The 23,503-nt window shown below is 37.6% G+C and overlaps 1 pseudogene; it reads left to right on the forward strand.

The window, feature by feature from the left end:
* The first annotated feature begins 8,223 nt into the window (after positions 1-8,223).
* On the forward strand, positions 8,224-9,765 carry LOC100673546 (large ribosomal subunit protein eL42-like; annotated as a pseudogene).
* The last annotated feature ends 13,738 nt before the right edge of the window (positions 9,766-23,503 follow it).

Consider the following 23,503-nt stretch of genomic DNA (forward strand, 5'->3'; position numbering starts at 1 on the left):
GTATTTGCAGTCTCTTTAGCAAGTTGCCTGTGATTCATCACATTCTGGTTTAATGCTTATTCAATAATAAAACTTTCCTTTTCTTTTATGTGTTTGGAGAGGTTTCTGGGTTGGGAGTAGATTTTGTTTTTAGTTATATTTCCCCAATAGTACCAAAACAAGAAAATAGTTATTGTAAACCAGAAAGCTTTGGCAATTTTCAAGGCCAACTGCAGTGACCATACTATGCTACATCTTATTGCATCTCAAGTCTCCCCCTCCTTCAAAACCTAGAATTAGTTTGCCCTAGTTTCCAATTTCCACTGAACTCAATTTACTTAACGATTGTATGGATACCTGATCCTAGCAAGATTAACTTCTGCTCTTCTATAACATTTTGAGAATTCTTAGGTCAAGTAATTTCAGTAAATCATGTTCACCGATTGACAAACTATTCCCTCTCTCTATCAAAGCATCTCAAAAGACTTCCTCTTAAAGGGTTCTCATGTCCCAAGCCTCTTGATATAACTGGTATTACTAACAATACAATATTTTTATTTGAAGAGGATTCTGCTGATAATGTTACTATCCCAGGGTTTTACAGAGCTTGGTGAGTAATCTGTTCCATGATTAGCCAATGCTTGGCAGTCATTCTTGCTATTTAGCTTCCAGCATTTTTCTTATTGAGGTCTATAATGATTCTTAAACTCCGAGTCCTCATTTCTGACTGCTATCCAGCAGGCCATCTCAATGCCTTTCTAGCAACCAGTCTCAGCAACTCAAAGTTATTTTCTTATCAAATTTTTATGGTATTTCTACAACCTGTGCTTAAATAACTTCGAGTAATTTTAAAGACGTTGTCAGGATATATTGCCATCACAATTCCTGCAGTACATCCTCATATATTCAAACAACTTGAAAATTAAAAAGAGCTTAGGTGTCATCTAACTCAAATATCTCATCTTGAATATAGGGCACTTAAGACCTAGAGAAGGCAAGTGATTTGCCAGAAACATATGGCAATAACAGCAATAAAACTTGAGTTAGAGACAACATCTGTTGGATGCTCACCATGTGGCAAGCGTTATGTTAAATGCTGTAGAGTTGTTATCTCATTTAATCCTCACAACAAACCTCTGAGGTAGTTTCCATTATATCCCCTGCCTCAGTCCCAGTCTGAGTGCTCTTGCCACTGATATGAAAACCCACCTGTTAATGTTGAGGAATGATGATATCCTTTGTGTTTATCTTTTCACAGAAATAGAATGAAAAAATGCTAAGAATAGAAACTGTTTTTCATTTTAAATGTCAACTATGTGATAGCCATATTGTAATTTGGATATAGATTTTTCAAAACTTTAGCCTGATGTTATTTTGCTACCAGCCTCTGATCATTGTGATTTATTTTTCTATGCTATTCATAAGTCAGTAATCCAGCCTTGAAAGTAAAAGCCCATGGCTTTCAATGGGTAATTCTGAGATAACCATTGGTTGCATTTTTATTTTCTGAAATCTAGCTGTTATATGCTAATTCACAAGTCTTCGCAAAAATATGCAAAATGACCTGTTTCATGAGCTTGTGATATAAGTGAGGTCATTTCTATTTTTAGTATTCAAATTAATTTCTGGAACCTTCATATGCCCAGTAGCATAAACTCAAGTATCTCCCTTGGGACTCCTCCAACTCCCTGAATATTTCAAGAATCCTGGGGACTTTCTCATTCTAAGGGGACTAGTTCTGCTTCATACACTTTGGAGGAAAGAACTAGAAAATCTGATCAATTAAATCATAGGTAGTTCTCCATTTTCTGCTGCAATCACGTTCTTCTCAAGCATAGTTGGTCATTGCTGAACATGTGGACCCACACGTTTGGATGCTAAATTCCTCTGCCTCTCTCATGATGCCCTCTTGCCCTACCAATAGTTCCTCAAGATCTAAAGGGCAGAAACTTTATTTTCTTACCTTTCCTTATACAATTCTAAGCATAAGCTTCTGTTCTCTTATTATTCGTACCATCCAGGATTTCTGCACTGGGAGTAAGATCCCACTCTGTCAATGTATTAATGACAAGGGTGCTCCAGACTTGGGTTCCTCAAATATCGTACTGCAAAAATAGATAGGCATCAAAGTCAAACTGCCAAAGGAAATTCCTGGATCGACCACTTAGTAACCATGTGTTCTTGGTCAAGTCAAACATCTTTTCAGTTTCCTCATGGGTAAAATGTGTATCATAAAATACATGCCTCATAGAGTTGTTTTGAGATGACCTACATAAGGCACATGGGAAAATCTTTGACACATAGTAAATATTATTATTATTTTATTGCTATTAAATAATAAATGGTCATTGTCTGAAAACATACCCAGCATTGTAACAGGCTACTATCTTACCCTTGTCCACCAAACCATGACCATCTAGGCCTTGGCATTGAACTCGGTTACCAGTTCAGGCACACCATTGTGGTGCATCCCCACTGAGGTGCCCCTGGGAATCTATCCTATCCATGAGCCTCCGTTGTCTAACCATCTCAAACCATCAAACACACTGTACTAGCAAATTGAATCTCAAAAAGGGAAGTGGTAGTGGTGTTGATCCTTGTCATGGCTTGAATTGTGTCCCCCCAAAATATGTGTCAACTTGGTTAAGCCTTGATTCCCAGTATTGTGTAGTTGTCTCAGGCCATATCCCTGATTCAATGTAAAAGGAGTTTCCCTGGGATGTGGCCTGTACCACCTTTTATCTTACAAAAGATAAAAGGAAAAGGGAGCACGCAGAGAGTAGGGGTCCTCATACCACCAAGAAAGCAGTGACGGGAGCAGAGCACATCATTTGGACCCAGGGTTCCTTCATGGAGAAGCTCCTAGTTCAGGGGAGGGTTGATGACAAGGACCTTCCTTCTGAGTTGACAGAGAGAGAAAGCCTTCCCCTGGAGCTGATGCCCTAGATTTGGACTTCTATCCTACTTTACTGTGAGGAAATAAATTCCTCTTTGTTAAAGCCATCCACTTGTGGTATTTCTGTTATTGCTGCAGAATAAGTATATAATCTTCTGTACATGTTTTCACCATAAGTAAAATATAAAAAAAGAGAAGTCAACCTCAGAGAGTTTGCTAGAGAGAGGTTTACCAGAGCCAAAAAAGAAACTGCTCCAAAGAAATTTTCTCTTTACACAAAGGAGTGGTTGGTGACTCTTATCATAGACCACATACTTAAAAATAATGTTGTTGTTAGGTGCCATCAAGTCAGTCCAACTCATAGTGACCCTATGCACAACAGAATGAAATGCTGCCCAGTCTTGCACCATCCTTACAATCGTTGTTATGCTTGAGCCCATTGTTGCAGCCACTGTGTCGATCCACCTCATTGAGGGTCTTCCTCTTTTCCTCTGACCCTGTACTTTACCAAGCATGATATCCTTCTCCAGAGACTGATCCCTCCTGACAACACGTCCAAAGTATGTAAGATGCAGTCTCACCATCCTTGCCTCTAAGGAGCATTCTGGTTGTACTTCTTCCAAGACAGATTTGTTCATTCTTCTGGCAGTCCATTGTATCTTCAATATTCTTCTCCAACACCACAATTCAAAGACATCAATTCTTCTTTGGTCATCCTTGTTCACTGTCCAGTTTTCACATGGGTATGATGCAATTGAAAATAACATGGCTTGGGTCAGGTGCACCTTAGTCTTCAAGGTGACATCTTTGCTCTTCAACACTTTAAAGAGATCCTTTGCAGCAGATCTACCCAATACAATGCATCTTTTGATTTCTTGACTGCTGCTTCCATGGCTGTTGATTGTGGATCCAAGTGAAATGAAATCCTTGACAACTTCAATCTTTTCTCCTTTTATCATGAGAGCTTTCTACCCCTCTTTCTGAGCATTATGAGACCTTTTCCCTAATCCTCAAGCCAGAATCGAAGGCTTTTCTGGAGCTTCCTGTTTATGCCGATGCCCACTTGCAGGTTTAGGGCTTTGTTGGAATCAGGCTGGGGAACACTGGAAGGACATAAAAATGGTAAACATGCCACCCAGTCAGAGTACTTCTAATTCTGGTCTTCTTCCCCAATGTACCTGCTACTCTTTACTTTTAGCTTCTTCAAATAGCCACTCCATGAGTTTTGTTCAGGTTTCATAGATTCATTCAGTGGGAGAGGAAGGATGGAGGGTGCTTGTGACCTCTCAACTGGAACATAATCTCATTATAGTAATAGACATTTTAATAACAGGATTACTGTTGTTTACCATGTACACAGCTGTGATTAAATACTTTTCTTAGTTTATATCATTCTACCTTTACTTATTTACTGTATGGAAACCCTGGTGGTGTAGTGGTTAAGTGCTACGGCTGCTAACCAAAGGGTCAGCAGTTCGAATGCGCCAGACACTCCTTGGAAACTTTATGGGGCAGTTCTACTCTGTCCTATAGGGTCACTATGAGTCAGAATCCACTCAAATGCACTGGGTTTGGGTTTTTTTTATTTACCGTATACAGTTGAATGCTGTTATTTTAGATGAAAAAATTGGAGCTTAAAGAATTTAAATAATAGTTCCAAGATCATACAGTTAGGAAAAAATGTGCCACCAGAATTCAAACCTGTATTATCTGACTCTAGCATTTATTCTTCTTGGTCATTCAGTGATAATCTACCTGTCACATAAGTTATGCCAACACATGAGAAGAATCAAGCTACAAATTACTAAAATTACAGTGGAGTAAACTCTCTACTAAATTGTAAAGTTAAGAAGAATTAAATGTACAGGGTTAATAGGGAATTTTCATGTTACTGGAATAACCTCAAAATATTGGAGTGCTTCCTTATAGAAATTTTTACAAAGCTTGACATTACATTCTCGATATGGAATACATTAGGTAATGCTTGCTATATAACCAGGCCGCCGTGTGTCTGTCAGTTTGTCATACTGTGGGGGCTTGCGTGTTGCTGTGATGGTGGAAGCTATGCCACCGGTATTCAGATACCAGCAGGGTCACCCATGGAGGACAGCTTTCAGCTGAGCTTTCAGACTAAGACAGACTAGGAAGAAGGACCAGACAGTGTACTTCTGAAAAGTATTAGCTGGTGAAAACCTTATGAATAGCAGCAGAACATTGTCTGATATAGTGCTGGAAGATGAGCCCCCCAGGTTGGAAGGCACTCAAAAGAGGACTGGGGAAGAGCTGCCTCCTCAAAGTAGAGTTGACCTTAATGATGTGGATGGAGTAAGCTTTCGGGACCTTCATTTGCTGATGTTGCACTACTCAAAATGAGAAGAAACAGCTACAAACGTCCATTAATAATCGGAACATGGAATGTATGAAGTATGAATCTAAGAAGATTAAAACAAAACATAAAAATGAAATGGAAAGCATAAACATAGATATCCTAGGCATTAGTGGACTGAAATGGACTAGTACTGGCCGTTTTGAATCAGACAATCATATAGTCTACTATGCTGGGAATGACAACTTGAAGAGGAATGGTGTTGCATTCATCATCAAAAAGAACATTTCAAGATCTATCCTGAAGTACAATGATGTCAGTGATAGGATAATATCCACATGCCTACAAGGAAGACCAGTTAATATGACTATTATTCAAATATACACACCAACCACTAGGGCCAAAGATGAAGAAATAGAAGATTTTTATCAGCTGCTGCAGTCTGAAATTGATCGAACATACAATCAAGGTGCATTGATAATTACTGGTGGTTTTAATCCAAAAGTTGGAAACAAAGAAGAAGGATCAGTAGATGGAAAATATGGCCTTGGTGTTAGAAACAATGCCAGAGATCGAATGATAGAATTTTGCAAGACCAACGACTTCTTCATTGCAAGTACCTTCTTTCACCAATGTAAATGGCAACTATACACATGGACCTCACCAGATGGAACACACAGAAATCAAATTGACTACATCTGTGGAAAGAGATGATGGAAAACTCAATATCATCAGTCAGAACAAGGCCAGGGGCCAACTGTGGAACAGACCATCAATTGCTTATATGCAAGTTCAAGCTGAAACTGAAGAAAATCGGAGCAAGTCCATGAGAACCAAAACATGACCTTGAGTATATCCTACCTGAATTTAGAGACCATCTGACGAATAGATTTGACACGTTGAACACTGGTGACCAAAGACCGGACGAGTTGTGGAATGACACCAAGAACATCATACATGAAGAAAGCAAGAGGTCATTGAAAAGACAGGAAAGAAAGAAAAGACAAAGATGGATGTCGGAGGAGACTCTGAAGCTTGCTTTCAATCGTCGAGCAGCTAAAGCAAAAGGAAGAATTGATGAAGTAAAAGAACCGAACAGGAGATTTCAAAGGGTGACTTGAGAAGACAAAGTAAAGTATTATAATGACATATACAAAGATCTGGAGATGGAAAACCAAAAGGGAAGAGCACGCTCGGTGTTTCTCAAGCTGAAAGAACTGAAGAAAAAAACTCAAGCCTAGAGTTGCAACAGTGAAGGATTCTATGGGGAAAATATTAAATGATGCAGGAAGCAACAAAAGAAGATGGAAGGGATACACAGAGTCATTTATACCAAAAAGAATTAGTCGATGTTCAACCATTTCAAGAAGTAGCATCTGATCAGGAACCGATGGTACCGAAGGAAGAAGTCCAAGCTGCTCTGATGGCATTGGCGAAAAACAAGGCTCCAGGAATTGATGGAATATCAATTGAGATGTTTCAACAAACAGATGCAGAGCTGGAGGTGCTCACTCGTCTATGCCAAGAAATATGGAAAACAGCTTCCTGGCCAATTGACTGGAAGAGGTCCATATTTATGCCTATTCCCAAGAAAGGTGATCCAACTGAATGTCGAAATTATAGAACAACATCATTAATATCACACACAAGCAAAATTTTGCTGAAGAACATTCAAAAATGGCTGCAGCAGTATATTGACAGGGAACTGCCAGAAATTCAGGCCGGCTTCAGAAGAGGACGTGGAACCAGGGATACCATTGCTGTTGCCAGATGGATCCTGGCTGAAAGCAGAGAATACCAGAAGGATGTTTACCTGTGTTTTATTGACTATGCAAAGGCATTTGACTGTGTGGATCAGAACAAATTATGGATAACATTGCGAAGAATGGAAATTCCAGAACACTTAATTGTGCTCATAAGGAATCTTTACATAGATGAAGAGATAGTTGTTCGGACAGAAAAAGGGGATACTGATTGGTTTAAAGTCAGGACAGGTGTGCGCCAAGGTTGAATTTTTTCACCATATCTATTCAATCTGTATGCTGAGCAAATAATCTAAGAAGCTGGACTATATGAAGAAGAACGGGGCATCAGGGTTGGAGGAAGACTCTTTAACAACCTGGGTTGTGCAGGTGACACAACATTGCTTGCTGAAAGTGAAGAGGTCTTGAAGCACTTACTAATGAAGATCAAAGACCACAGCCTTCAGTATGGATTGCACCTCAACATAAAGAAAACAAAAATCTTCACAACTGGACCAATGAGCAACATCGTGATAAACGGAGAAAAATAATAATAATAAAGTTCTATATAAGCATGTGCCATGGCCTCCATCTATTATGTCCTAATTTCATTGGTTTCCTTTCTGACATGGGAACTCAGAGATGTACCTAAATGAAATCAGACTGAGAACAAATTAGGAGTTTAGTCACAAAATAAATAAAATCCGTAAAAATACTTCACAGTTGTGCTCCCTGGAATCACATATATCTTCACTACGCTATTGCTAAATCAGAGAAATTTGATAAAAATTTTCAGACTGGCAAAATGGTCTGTAATAAATTGGCCCTAAAAAGCTGTCTACAAAGTTATATTACAGGTAACCTAATCCCATCCTATGGAAACCTCCTTCATCATCACACCGTTCCTTCTCCCTGCATGTCCCAATAATGGACCTAGCATGGGACTGTGCATCTAGGAAATATTTAATCCACTCCTTATTATACTTTTAAGTCTGCCTTTATATTGTAACCATTCATGGCCAGTATGTTCTCTGTTTATATTATCTTTCTTAAAGAAAAAGGGCCAAAGTTATGAAAAACTCTTTGTATAAACATCACACAATTCATCATATTCATAATAAGGAGTAGACAGTAATGACCTGTACTTCATACCAATCTTATAAAAATCACAAATTGTAGCATAAAGAACATTTAAAAATATATATATTTTCCATTTTTTGAAGGGCCATAGGTAAAGACTGTATTATACACTTTTTAAAAAGAGGAGAAAAATAGTCAAATTATAAAAAACTGTTAGAATTTATAAACAGGGTGCATAAATGAGACATTCTACTTCTAGAATCTATGGCTATTTCTTTCTGTACCAATAGTACTCCCATAAACATGGTGAATATTTCTGAATGCCAGCAGACTTTCTGTAAGAAGTGTGGCAAGCCCCACAAAGTGACACAGTACAAGAAGGGCAAGGATTCTCTGTATACCTAAGAACAGTGGTGTTATGACAGGAAGCAGAGTGAATGCGGTGGGCAGACTAAGAAAATTTTCTGGAAGTAGGCTAAAACTACAAAGAAGACTGTGGTGAGGCTTCAGTACTGTCATAGATTGAATTGTATCCCCCCAAAAATATGAGTCAACTTGGTTAGGCCATGATTCCCAGTATTGTGTGGTTGTCCTCCATTTTGTGAGTGTAATTTCATGTTGAGAGGATTAGGGTGGGATTGTAACACCACCCTTACTCAGGTCACCTCCCTGACCCAAGGTAAAGGGAGTTTCCCTGGGGTGTGGCCTGTACCACCTTTTATCTCTCAAGAGATAAAAGAAAAGGAAAGCAAGCACAGAGTTGTGGACCTCATGCCACCAAGAAAGCAGTGCCAGGAGCAGAGCGCATCCTTTGGACCTGGGGTCCCTGCGCATGAGACCCTCCTCTACTAGGGAAATTGATAACAAGGAATCTTCCTCCAGAGCTGACAGAGAGAGAAAGCCATCCCCTGGAGCAAACATCCTGAATTTGGACTTGTAACCTACCAGACCATGAGAGAATAAATTTCTCTTTGTTAATGCCATCCACTTGTGGTATTTCTGTAATAGTAGCACTAGATGACTAAGACAAATACATCGAGCCCAACTGTAGATCTAAGAGAATGATAACTGTTAAGAGATGCAAACATACTGAACAGGGAGGAGATAAGAAAAGTAAAGTTCAAGTGATCTAAGCTTCATCTTTTGTTTTATTATGAGGAAAATAAAACCTTGAAGTTATTTTCACTTGAAAAAAAATCCACAGTTTTCACATCTGGTTATTTGAGAAGTGATTGTTGTTGGTTTATAAAGCATATTGCGGTCAGAACATCACTTTTAAAGAAAAAACCACATGATACTTAAGTGTGAAAAGTAGATGTGCATTACTTACAGTCTTTGCTTATGCCACAACAGACTTAGCACCAACATTACTTTAGCTGTCTTTGCAACAATGCTGCTATGATGCCACCAGTAGAACCAAACTTTGGTAGCCCAAGTTCATGGATAACCTATTATAATGTCATTATGGTAGGAAAATGATTTTAGTGCGAGTTAATGGAAACCACATTACACTGGTAAGCAATTTTATTGCAAGTCTATGAAGACCACATTATGACGGTCAAACAATTTCCCTGTAAGTCTTTGGAGACTGCATTAATAATGCCATTATAAGAGCAAAACAATTTCAAATAAACTCTATGGGGACTCATTTCACTGTCATGATGGTGGCAAAATGATTTCAGTGTATGTTTATGGAGAACCCCTTGCAATGCTATTATGACAACATTATGATAGTAAAAAGAAATTATAGGGAGCCCATTATAATGCTATTATAATTCCATTACATTGGTTAAAAGATTTCAAAGGAGTTCTATAGCAGCACCATTACAATGGTAACAATTAGGTCACAGATAATCTCAGAGTATATTACACTTTAAAAGGAAAAACCAGGTCTAGACTCAAAGATGACATTAATGTCCAAGAAAAAAAATTAAGTCTACTGAGAAAGTCTACCATACTGGGTTTATATAATTTTATGAAAACTTTGCCTCTAGATTTTTATGTGGTTATCATAGCTGGAGATATTTATGATTTAAATTAAAAATTCAACCTCTCCTCCAAAATTTGAATTATTTTAATTTTTCCTAATATGTTATCAATTAGAATATCATGCCCCTGGGGAATCTAGCCTATCTGTGGACTTGTTTTTTATAACTACCTCAATCCATCAAAGGGGTTGTACTGGCATTGAGCTTCAAAAGGGAAGTGGTGTAGGTTTTGACCCCTTTGCTTCCAAAAGGTTCCTTGACCCCTATACAAATTTTCCCACCTCTTCCCAGTGACCATACTCCCTATTAAGTGGGTATTCATCAACCTATTTATAGTTGACTAATATTGAAGATTTTGTTACTATACCAGTCATTTAGTTTCATGAAGCTGAATCTATTGTATCATAATTATAGAGTATATTCCTATCTTAACCCAGCTGATTGACAATCATGGGCTATAGACAAGAATATAAATTATATAAGAAAGATTTTTGATAACCCAGTGTGGTAGGCTGAATAATGGTCCCCAAAGATTACACATCCTAATTCCTGGAACCTGTGAACATACATTACAGAGTAAAAAGGACTTTGTAGATGTAGTTAAATTAAGGATTTTGAGATTGGTGAGATTATCCTGGATTATCATAGTGGACTCAGTACAGTCAAAAGGTCCTAATAAGAAGGAGGCAGGAGGGTTAAAGACAGAGAAGGCAAAGTGCATAAAGAAGTAGAGATAGAAGTGATATGGTCATGCTGACTGAATAAGATAAATTTGACAGTTAAAGACATTTTCCCAGAAAAAAAAGAATAACGTAATTTAATATAATTGTGTGAGCTAAATAAGGCAAAGTAACATGTATTCTGTTATGGACTGAATTGTGCGTCTCTAAAATATGTGTTGCCAAGTTGGAAAGAAGAGAATTAGTAGTTTAAAAATATGGCCTTGGTAATAGAAAGGATGCTGCAGATTGCATGAGAGAGTTTTGCAAAACCAACTTATTCATTGCAAATACCTTTTTTCAACAACGTAAGCAGTGACTATACATGTGGACCTTGGCAAATAGAATACACAGAAATCAAATATATTACACCTGTGGAAAGAGATAACGGAGAAGCTCAATATCATCAGTCAAAACAAGATCAGAGGCTAACTGTGGAATAGACCGTCAACTGCTCATATGCAAGTTCAAGTTGAAGATGCAGAAAATTACAGCAAGTCCACAAGAACCAAAAAATAACCTGAATTTAGAGACCATCCCAAGAGTAGATTTTACACATTGAGCACTAATGACCTAAGACTAGATGAGTTGTGAAATGACATCAAGGACATCATGCTTGAAGAAAGCAAAAGATCATTAACAAGATGGGAAATAAGGAAAAGACCAAAATGGACGTTGAAAGAGTCTCTGAAATTTGACGTTGAACATAGAGTAGCTATAGTGAATGGAAGAAATGATGAAGTAAAAGAACTGAACAGATTTTCAAAGGGTGGCTCCAGAAGACAAAGTAAAGTATTATAATGACATGTGCAAAGAGCTGGTGTTAGAAAACCAAAAGGGAAGAACGTGCTCATCATTTCTCAAGCTGCAAGAATTGAAGAAAAGAATTCAAGTTTCCAGTTGCAATATTGAAAGATTCTAAGGGAAAAATATTGAATGACACAAGAAACATCAAAAAAAGGTGGAAGGAATACACAGAGTCACTGTGCCAAAAAAGAATTGATGTTCGACCGTTTCAGGAGGTAACATATGATCAAGAACCTATGGTACTGAAGGAAAAGGTCCAAGCTGCACTGAAGGAACTAGTGAAAAACAAGCCCCCAGAAATTGATAGAATAGCAACTGAGATGTTCCAACAAACAGATACAACACCAGAGGTACTCATTCCTCTCTGCCAAGATATTTGATCAGATCTTGAGGTCAGATGCTGAGAAGATTGCAAGGTCAAAGGAGGGACTGAGCTTTCCCAGAACTTCCTTTTATATACTGGATACAGGACACATCCCTAAGGAAGATCCTCTTCCAACTAATTGGTTGCTCCCACCAGATCACAAAATAAGAGGTGATTACATAGCGTCTGCAAAACCACTGAGAATCAGCCTAGCCAAGTTGACACATAACATTAACCATCACAAGGAGGTTTCATATTCAATTTAGCCCAAATAATTCAAGAAATCAGACTTTCTCACATCTCCATCCCAAAGTTGTCTAATAATTTTTGCATGCAAGTGAACCATTGCATGCAAATCTTTCTTTGCCCTTCAAGTTTTGTGTCTTCCAGATGCTGATCTTGGGAGACAGTTACAAGAATTGGCCCCATGACCCTCTCATACACAAGGAAAGCAGAGGCGGTTGGTATCTGGGTCCGTAAAGATTTCCTGTCTGGCCTTATATATAACAGCTTTGAAACCTATAAGCAGATGAACTATAGCATTGCTTCTCACAGATAGCCAAGAATCACTAAGGGAGGCATCTCTTCCTGGGTCCCCATGTTACATTTGCTGTAATAACGATGCACAGTTAATCGAAAGATTTGCAGAACATTCAGTAGAGCAGGGTGGATGGGCAGAGGCCAGCGAAGACAGGAAAGGATAACAAAAGGTATAGAACATTTGCCTTTGGGCCGAATTTATGATTGCATTTAAAACTCTGCATGAAAAGCCCCTCTATGCTGCTGCTCAACAGATATAAGGCTCTTACCTATTTGGTGTGGAAAAAACACTCAGTAAATGTTGATTGTTCCTTAACAAAATTAATGAAAGCAACATTTATTTACAGTTTCAACAGTGTGCTAAAAATGTTACTTAAAAAATTCCATTAAAGAACTGCTAGGAGAAAAAATAAAATGCAAAAATAAATACAATTAAATAAAGGTAGAAAATAACTACTAAAAGACAGATTGAGGAGTTTTACTGAGTCTGTAACCTATACCAATCTGTATGAACTAATAGTGTGGAAATAGTCAATATCATCACTATAAGACTATTCAAAGTAATGTTGTAATGGCTCAAGATTGTCTAGACTTCTGACCAAACTGAACCCAGAGAAGACTGTAGACAAAAAAACAAACCGTGTGAAAAACCACAGTCTCATCCCCCAGAATTATGTAGGCTCGAGACCATGTTTCCCATCAGGATTTATTAGTAGTTTTCTTACTTAATACATTTTAGTTAGAAGAATAAAGCAATTAGCACAAATCAGAATAGAAAAGAAAACTGAAACACCCATTGGGAAATAGAATAAGACTTGAGATTGGGATCACAAATACTCAAGGAAAATTTCTCCTTGATTTTCCCATTTTATATATGAAAAAACAAGGTATCTTATAGCATTTATGTTCCACTCCCCCCCAAAAAGAATTCCTAAAAGCATATTTTGAATATTTATGGTTTGATGAAGTCTAAAAGAAATCGTTTTAATCTTTTTCCTTTTAGTATTAACAACTATGTGCAATTTCAGAGATACTTCATCCATATGTTTCTAATTCATTTGCAATTAAAATGATTTAAAAAGTAACTTTGAAGCCTTTAGATTTTTTCCCCACGAAGAAAGGGAGGTCATGCTTTGCCAAGAAGGTATGAACTTGAATATTCAAAAGTTGAGTTTAACAATTCAACCACAAGAATATTCACTGGGCTCTCAACTCTGAGGACTAGGTTCTTACATTTTCTGTTTCTTACCTACAAAGCTTTCCAAGGTCAGAATGTGAGTTTTAACCAATAAATCCAAGCCTCTCTAAAAAGTGCAGAATGATTGGATTTTTTGAAGGCTGGGAAGCTATGCTCTAGGCAAGTCCTTCTCTAATCTTGGAGATATGGGAAAGGGCAAGGATTGCCTTTGTGAGGACAGAGCCCATCAGTGGCACCACCTGTATTCTCTCCTAAGTCCTGACAGATATTAAGATACAAGTTGAGACAGATCCCAAGCCATGTGGGCTTCCAGCAGTGCATCCTGGGGAGCCAACTCTCTCCAAAACATTTGAGATTTCACAGAAAGTTTTCAAGAGCTGGACCCAGGCCCACTACCTACACTTGATTCTATTGCAGCCAACATTACATTTATCTTAAGCTCAAGATTATCCCCAGAGAGTTCCATATTCTTTTTTTTTTTAATTAGAAAAACTGTTGGGACATTTCTGAACATACTAGCTTAATAATTAGCTAAATTTGTGACTTTAAGTTTGGGTCCAGAATGGGTTCATACCAGGAGGGTTCTCAGGCTTTTTGCACAGAGCCCTTCTGCATGGCCGATGCTTCCCTGATTTTTTCAAGACAACAGAAGGGGCAGCAAAGGTCTGTTGCCCTGGAAACTCTGCACAGTGGTCTGCCACAAGACTTTCCTGGACTGTGGTGGGAAGGTGGACGAACTTTACTTGACTGCTGTCATTATTAAATACAGGAGGGAAAAATAGTAACAGTTAAGTGCTTCACAAAATGTCTCACTGTTTATACTCACTTCTGCCCTCCTTGTTGCCTTTAAGTCCCAGGGCTGGAACAAAGTCTATCTTTATTTTATGCATAATAACAAACATTACTGACCAACTAAAGACAGGGCAAGGAGTGGAAAGGACCCTGGATTCAAAGTCATAAGATTTCGTTTCAAACCAGCCACAAACCAGTTTTGTGACCTTTAGCAAGTCACATAAATTAACCAGTTACCAATGTTCTCATTGGACAAAAATGTCCTGGTGATCCTTTGACTTCCTTATGTCTGAACAACAGTATGACTCTGTGTTTCTAAGTAATGACACAGGGTTTGGAAGGAGTTACAGAACCTCCCTTGCTAAGGCATAGATTACTTTCCGGGGAATGGGAGGCTGTGTTCAGGTCATGCCGATATGAACATTTCATCCAGTTTCCTGGTGTTTTTCATCCCTCTCCCATGAGAGGGTGGAATTGGTGATCCTGGGTATGAAGATAGATGACATGGGGCAGGTCAACCTGGATGAATATCCTGGTTGCATTTGACAGCCCGTAACCCATCATCATCAAATCAATTCCGACTCATAGCAATCCTATAGGACAGAGTAGAACTGCCCCACAGGGTTTCTAAGGAGTGGTTGGTGGATTCGAACTGCCGCTCTTTTGATTAGCAGCCAAGCTCTTAACCACTACGCCTCCAGGGCTCCCATTTGACGGCAGTTATAAGCGAAGGTGAAACAGCGTCCAGTCAGCTCATCTCATGTCATACTTGAAAGACCATTTGTGTATCTAAGGCATATTATGCCTAAAAGAGCTGACTCAGGAGTGTTGTGACAGTCTTTAACTAAGAATTCTCTTATTTTTCTGGATTTCTGTCTCCTTCTTAATGGTATTTTAATGCAGTTTTTGTGTTCAATTATAATAGTGTTGCTAAATACAGTAGGTCTGATTCCACAGAAGAAGAATAGGTTTTTCAAAATCAGCATTTTCCTGCTGATTTGCCAGCTGTTTCAATAAATACTCATCTCCCAACTTGAAACAAGTATATTGCACTCTTACTAAATATAAATGCCATCCACAGCTACTGTACTCTGGCTTTTGAGTTCTCCTTAAAATCAAACACAAAATCTGCATTCTGAAGGCCCCCTCTCTCAACCACGTGCCATGATTTTGCTGACTCAGGTGTCCTGAAGCGTAATCAACGCTTTTTTTCCCCCCAGTCACTTCTTATCAAATATAATTGTGTAAGTATTAGTGAGTAAATTAGTACCTCCTTTTATGGTTTTGCCATTTCCACTACTCTTTCTGTATCTAAACTACAGAAAATGATTAGTCAGGCCGATTTAAATTGATAATAACAATACCTTTATATTTCATACCTGTTTTTTGCAAAAAGCCTTTTGACCTACCCTGTTAAATATAATCAAATATGCATTAGGTTTTAAGCATAAACTTTTACTTTGAGATAAAGAAGAATAAGTTGATTGAACTCTACACCATTGTTAAAATAAATTAAAATGGTAGTATGTAGTATCCTTAATGTAAGTTTTTATTATTATACACTAATATAGTAATGGGTTTAATACAGTAATAACCCTGGCTAAGGACCAGCAGGAACATAAGACTAAATTTTCAGCCGTCCATTGTTTTCCTCATAGTCCTCACTGAATTGCATGTGTGCATTTTCTTATTTTTAATCGGCATTACAAGAAATACAAACAATTAAGCCTTTCAATATCTCCTAACAATGGTAAAAAGGCAGCTATAGTAATTGCAGTAAGCCTATTTGTTGGTGTTTGTATTTAGGAAAATACTAGTTGGTCTTTTATTCGACGGAAACTAAAGCTGGGGGATTGTTATAGAAACAAATCCAATTCAAAAGCAAAGTTGCTTCACTTAATTTTTTTTTTTTGCAACTCTATGCATTTAGAGTAAACATTTCTATCCAGTAGACCACTTAGGTTAATTAAAGGAAAGTATGAGTTCCTGAGTCCTTAGGCATTAGTCACCCTCCTGGATTATGCTCGGAGAGATAACAAGTTACTATGTCTCCACAGCCACCAGGTTGACTATTTTCCAGTCCAACTGCTTTTCCCACACCCTCAGGAGATGAGAAAAATGTGAGGCCCTAAGATACTGAGGCCAACCTACTGTACTCTCAGACACGTGGGTGGTCAGAAAACACCCTTATTTGGTAACATGCTGTTTTCACAAAATGACACTAGTGGCCTACCCTGACTTCTTGAAACACAGACTATCTACACATGAAAACCAATATGAGAGGGCAAGTAGGCTGAATACAACCAGGTATTGACTGGAGTTGGCCACTTTTGGTTGTTGGTTTTTGTGAAAATAACTGACTGTTTAAATGAATTCAATCATTTTTAAAATCAGTTTGTGGATGCAGACACAGCCACAGTCTAACATAGTTGACATTCTTTTTCTTGCAGCTGGAATTAGAAATTAGACACTTTTTTAGACTCTCATCCATTCATAGCCCATTTTCTTTGCATACTTTATGGTTTGAGAGTTCTGAAATAAATCTTATATGCAAAGTTTGATTTAAAATGTTGTAAGTCAATGTAATTGGAATTGTTTACAGTATTTTCCACCAGTTTTATCAGATGATCATCACACTTACATTAAAACATACACATTTGGAGACATTCTGAAGTTTGATGTGAGGTTTGTAGATAAAACTTCCAGTTCACTATAATTTTTATACTTTATCCACAAATTGTGGCACTACATATATAATCTATATTTCAAGGAAGAACTGTCTTTCTGATTGTTAAGGGAAACAACTGATTAGAAAGGTTTAAAATACTTTTTAAACAAGCAGAATGCAAGTTTATTTATTTACTTATTCCCCTCATTGGAATGGAAGCCCCCGAGCACAGGGACTTTGTCTACGTTCTTCATAATTTATGTTCACTGCCTAGAAGAGTGCTTGTTATGCAGTTTGCCTCCATTAAATAAATTTCTATTACATGTACAGTACATCCCAAATACCACAGCAGATTCTGGGACCACCAAGCAAAATACCACAAGCTCTCTGTCATAAAGGATCTGACAATCCAGTGAAGAGAGAGATAAATAGAGAGATGTTCACATCTTGTATGATAAATATAAGACAAGGACTTAAGTGTATATGTGAAAAGTGTAAAAGCAGAGGAGAGACCCCTAACCTAAAATGAGAAAATCAGGATAAACTACCCAGAATAAGCGATATCTCAGCTAAGATATTAAGGATAAGCAAGACTGGCCGAATGAAGAAGCAATAGGCTGATGGCTGGTGAAGTATGTAGAGAACAAAAACTTAAAGTGTCATGTGAACTCAGTGAACAAAAATGGACATTATTTTGAAGGGAACAACAGTCAGTTAAAGTTTTTATACAAGAAGATGGCATAAAATTTTTAGGAAGATTGTTGACTGTACGTACAGAATGAGTTGGTAGAGTCATTGAAATAATCTACTTGGTAAATAATGCAGATCTGAAAGAAGGTAGTGGTTTTGGAGCTGGAGATACTTAAATGGATTTGAGAGATATTTAAGTAGAATAGAAAGAATTAAGAGATTTATGGTTTAGGGAATGGGTATGAAATAATAGGTAAAGGTAAAGGTGATCCCTGGGGTATAACATGGAAGACTGGAAGGATGGTGGTGTCATGCAACAAAATAGAAAATACAGGACAAGAAGTTCACAGGGGATAAGTGCTTGGGGAGAATCATAAAATTAATTTAGAACACATTCAACTTAAGATCCCAGTGTCACACAAAAGTGGACCTGCCCAGTAGAAATTGAGATGCACATGCATGGTGCTGAGCAGGGTGATGAGGGATGAGAGAAGCGACTTGGAAGTAATTAACATATAGATGGAAGTGAGGTCATCAGAGAAGAAAAGAACATGAGAAGAGAGCTGAGGGTGAAACCCCGAAGAGCAACAACACATAAAGAACACACAACAGAAGAGGAATTCTAAAGGCTTATCAAAAATATAAGAAAAGAGAACTTTAGAGAAGCAGTAAAGATAGTGAATTTTAAAGAGGATATCATGGCTGTCAGGAGTGACATTATAATCAGGTAAGATGAGGACAGAGAACAAGTTTACTGAAAACAAGAAAAGCCTATGAGACTTGGCAATTAGGTGGTTATTGGCCAACCATGCTGAATCAGAATAGAGAAGTCAGATCTTTAGCAACCTGGAGAATAAAAAGAGGTGAGGAAGCAAAGGACAGACAGATCTCTTTTTATAGGCTTGGCTAGATCATTAAAGAAATTTCAGGAGCCTGTAAACCATAAAAGATTTATAGAACAGTATATTCGTTTTATCTGTGATTATTTGTTTACCCTTTTATTTTTGTTGTTGTTGTTTTCAATATTGAATACTTAAGGAAGTATAATTAAAGGAATAAGGTCTCTGAATAGGTGGAAGTTGACAGGATCCAGGCCCCAAGAGATGTCATTAGCACTGGATAGAGGAGAAACAACACAGTCTGTGAGGTGGTAGAGAAGTAGACAAGCCTATGTGAGTGCAGATAAATTGGTGAGTAGGGGCCTCATGTCTTCCATTTTGTCTTTGAAGTTGGGCTGATGGAGGCTAAAGGCTTTAGAAAGATAATGATGTTTTGAAATCACTCTTATAGAGAATGTGAATCAATCATTCTGGGATGCATTTTGTGTTATAGTAGCATAAGTTTAATCTTATACAACATTACTTGCTCCTGCATTTTACATGTTTAGTAATTGCTTGTTAACAATGGCAGTCAATACTCCATTTTTCTCAGACAGCATCTCTGCTAAAGTTCATTCCTGTGCAATGACCACCTGCGCAGGACTCCAAGCAGTACAGGCAAAGTGAAACTGGGTAGGAGATGGATAAAGAGGTAGCAAGAGTAGGGAAAAGACAGTGGAGTGGTATAGTAGTCAGGTGTCCCTGGCTTTGAGTCCTGGTCTTTCACTCATTTACTTTGCCTGTACTGCTTGGAGTCCTAAATGGGTGGTCATTGTACAGGGATGAACTTTGGCAGAGATGCTGGGTGAATCTGAGTCTGAAACTTCTCATCAGTATCACAGAGATGATAACCTTGATGTTTTAGTTTCACAGGTGGTTAGAAGGATCAAGCAAGCTCATGCATCAAAATCCCTATGTAAACATAAGTTATTCTCCTACAGAGTGCAGTGTATTTCATGGCAGAAACATCTACATTCAGATGGGGATAGTTCACCTATACCCCATGCAACAGCCTTTTGGAATCTAACAGGGCCAAATCAGTTTTAATTACTTTGAATAGACAATCCTGTGTTCTGTGCAAAAAAATGTAAATTTTATTTTTTTAAAAGAATATTTCACCAAGGTACTTTATAATACAAAATATTAAAATACACATGCACAAACAGTTGCTGTGGAGTCGATTCCAACTCCTGAAAATCTCATGTGTGTCAGAGAACTCTGCTCCATAGAGTTTTCAATGGCTGATTTTTCAGAAGCAGATTGCTAGACCATTCTTTTGGAGTGCTTCTGGGTAGACTTGAATTGCCAACCATTTGGTTAGCAATAAGCCCGTTAACTGTTTGTACCACCAGAGACTCCAAGTAAATTATATAGCATGTTAAAAGATAATAGAAGCTTATGTAACAACAAAAAGACAAACAACCCAATCAAAAATGGGCAAAGAACATGAACAGACACTTCACCAAAGAAGATATCCATATGATCAACAAGCACATGTAAAGATGCTCAACATCATTAACCATTATGGAGATGCAAATTAAAACCACAATGATATATCACATCACCCCCATTAGAATAGAAACAATTAAAAAAACAAAAAAAACCAGAAAACAAATGTTGCCAAGATTGTGGAAAGACTGTAACTTTCATCCATTGCTGGAGGGAATGTAAAATGGTGTGGTCATTGTAGAAAAACAGTTGTAGTTCTTCAAAAAATTGAAGATAGAATTTCCATTTGGCCCAGCAATGCCAATCCTAGGTATATACCCAGAAGAAGTGAAGGCCAGAATGTAAAGAGAAGCTCATTGACACATTTCTTACAATATCCGAAAGGTGGAAACAACTGAAATGTTCATCAGCAGATGAATGGATAAATAAAATGTGGTATATACATACAATGGAATATTATGCAGCCATAAAGAGAAATAAAATTCCAATGCATGCCACAACATGGATGAATCTTGAAAACGTTGTGCTGAGCAAAATAAAGAAAGGCAAATACTATGTAATCTCACTTACATAAAATAAGCCAATAGCGGATAGGAGTGAGGGGAAAGGGGAAGTCTTTGCTTGGGAAGCATCGAGTTTATGTTAATGCTGGTGGAATATTTTGAAAAAAGGTAGCGATAATGGTGGCACAACATGAAAAACACAATCAATATCATTGAATTAAAACTGTGGAAGTTGTGCTGGCAAATGTTTCAGTGTGTATATTTTGACCACAATAATAAAAAAAAAAAAAAAGATGGTAAATGGTAAACATCAACCATCATTTTGATCTATCAATCTCTATGTCACTGGATACAGCTTTCTAAAATAAATCTCACCAGAAAATGTCCCCACTTTCTCCAAGTTCAGATTTCTTTAGGTCTATATCGTTACATTGTATGTCTTCCTCCACATCATTACACATTGTGTTTATTCATGGGTGTTCTAAAACATTAAAAGTGATTTCAGAATTTTTTTACATAACCAATTTATTGGGCTGATGCATATTTGCTATTGGATGTTGTCGGCTCCCAGTCCTCGTCTGAGCCTCACCTCAGATCTGCTTTGAGGTTTGAAACTGTCATGCCTTCAATTCCTTTTATTAAAACTCATGTTTATTCATCATTTAAATACAGTTTGTTTAGAGCTATTTATTCTTTCCAAATCAGGATAGGTATGTATTTTGATATATGATAATTTTATGTAGCCCCAAATTCTTGAGTAAAGTACGTTTCTTATCACACAGAGACATTGTCTAGTAGACATAAAGTTATTATGAAATAAGGCTATATCCATGCATATGAACATGAAAGTACTTAACTGCATAGTTTCAAATACGTTGAACACTCTTTAAATAGAGTTAAATATTACACATAAATGCAGACTTGCTACGTTATATTCATACTTCTAATTGCAGAAGCTGGAAGCAGACCTACTAACTTGTTTAAATCAAAATACCATATTTATAAAAAAAAAAAATCACTCAGATTTTACATGCATTAAACCTGCATAGGCATCAGCTAGGTATAAATCTGGACACAACAGGGAGAGAAAAAATAAAATAAATCTCCCTTCCTTTGCTTTTTACTTTTTCTCAACCTTGTAGAGCCCTGAGCAAAAGGTAAAGATAACCTTTGTCATTCCCAGGCTGCACATTCTGTTCTCTCCTTGAGGACAATAGGTAAGAATTTATGATGAGGGGATTTTGTTGTTGTCATCATTGTTAGGCCCCATTGAGTCAGTTCTGACTCATAGTGACCCTATGTCTGGTCCTGCACCATCCTCACAATTGTTATGTTTAAGCCCATTGTTGCAGCCACTGTGTCATTCCATCTTGTTGAGGGTCTTCCTCTTTTTCGCCAACCCTCTACCTTACCAAGCATGATGTCCTTCTCCATGGACTGATCCCTCCTGATAACATGCCCAAAGTGTGTGAGACATACTCTTGCTCTCCTAGCTTCTAAGGAGCATTCTGGTGTACTTCTTCCAAGACAGATTTTAGGGACCAGCAAATCGCTGGTAGGCATGCTATGGAAATGCCTTCCGAGGGCATTGAAATCTAATCTGAAATACAAGGTCTTTCATTAAAATTGACATGTAAGAAACAGAGAGAGGCTGGAAACACACAGTGTATGAACACAGAGGCCAAGAGACAACAGTTGCTGTTGTTTTAAATATGCTTCCTAGGAGAGTTTCAGTCACATGGAATTTAGGAAAATATGAATATATATCTTGGTGGCATAGTGGTTAAGAACTACCTCTACTAACCAAAAGGTAAGCAGTTCAAATCCAACTCCTTGGAAACCCCATGGGACAGTTCTACTCTGTCCTACAGATTTGTTATGAGTCAGAATTGACTCAATGGTAATGGGTATGCATATATAGAATTTACTTTCTATTCCTCCTAAACTTAAATTCACTCTTTATCCCTTAGCATCTTTAGTATTTCTTATTATTGAAGGTTTTGATGATTAATTAATTTCAATACACACCTGTTGCCCCTTTGAATAAACCATAAACTCTTCAAATTTAGGGTGGTATCTTACTCATCTTTGTATCCTAATTTATAGCACAGTGTCTGGCTCATAATAATGGTCAAGTAATGTATAAATAAATTAACAAAAAGGTTCATTGATGAATATCTTTAGCAGTGGAATCACTGGCATTACTATACTTATTTGTTTACTAATTTATTGACAGGGCATGACAGTTTTCAGTATCAACTCTAAACATATGGATATTGTATTAGTAGTCTTTAAAATGATGACTGTGTCACCATGCTTGCCCCTGCTCTGGGAACTATCTCCTATACAGAGGGGTATTGTCCACCTTAGTGGTTTTATTCATCCTCCCTGAACTTGGGAATCAGTCGTAGGTGATTCATTTTGGAATAAACACTTGTTTTAAATTGATCCAATCAGAGTCCTCTCTTGGGGTAGTTGATAGATAAAAATTCCAAGGCTGAGAGTCAGTGGAATAGATTCTCATTAATAATGGTATTCTAGAAAGAAAAAACTATAAACTTCCGCTGTTGCAGGTTAGTTCCTTTCTTCTCAAGTCCTGGTAATTTAGTTATTTTCTTAAATTTCATAAGATATTTTTCTGTCATTCCACCAAGTTTTCTCTTAAACTAGCCAGAGGATTTCTGTTCCTTATGAACTAAAAGACTATAACTGTTAAAAATAGGTGAGAAAAGAGTTCCAGCTCTTTCTTTCTCTCTCCCAACTCCGTATAGAAAGCTGACTTTGTATTTGATATTCTGTCCCTGTGAGAAGCTCAAATGTTCAGCTGTATTTCAATTTTTGGGCCAAGTTGCTGGTGCATGAATGGCACAGGTGGATTCTTTCT

Source organism: Loxodonta africana, chromosome 2, assembly GCF_030014295.1.
Source record: "Loxodonta africana isolate mLoxAfr1 chromosome 2, mLoxAfr1.hap2, whole genome shotgun sequence".
Lineage (NCBI taxonomy): Eukaryota > Metazoa > Chordata > Mammalia > Proboscidea > Elephantidae > Loxodonta > Loxodonta africana.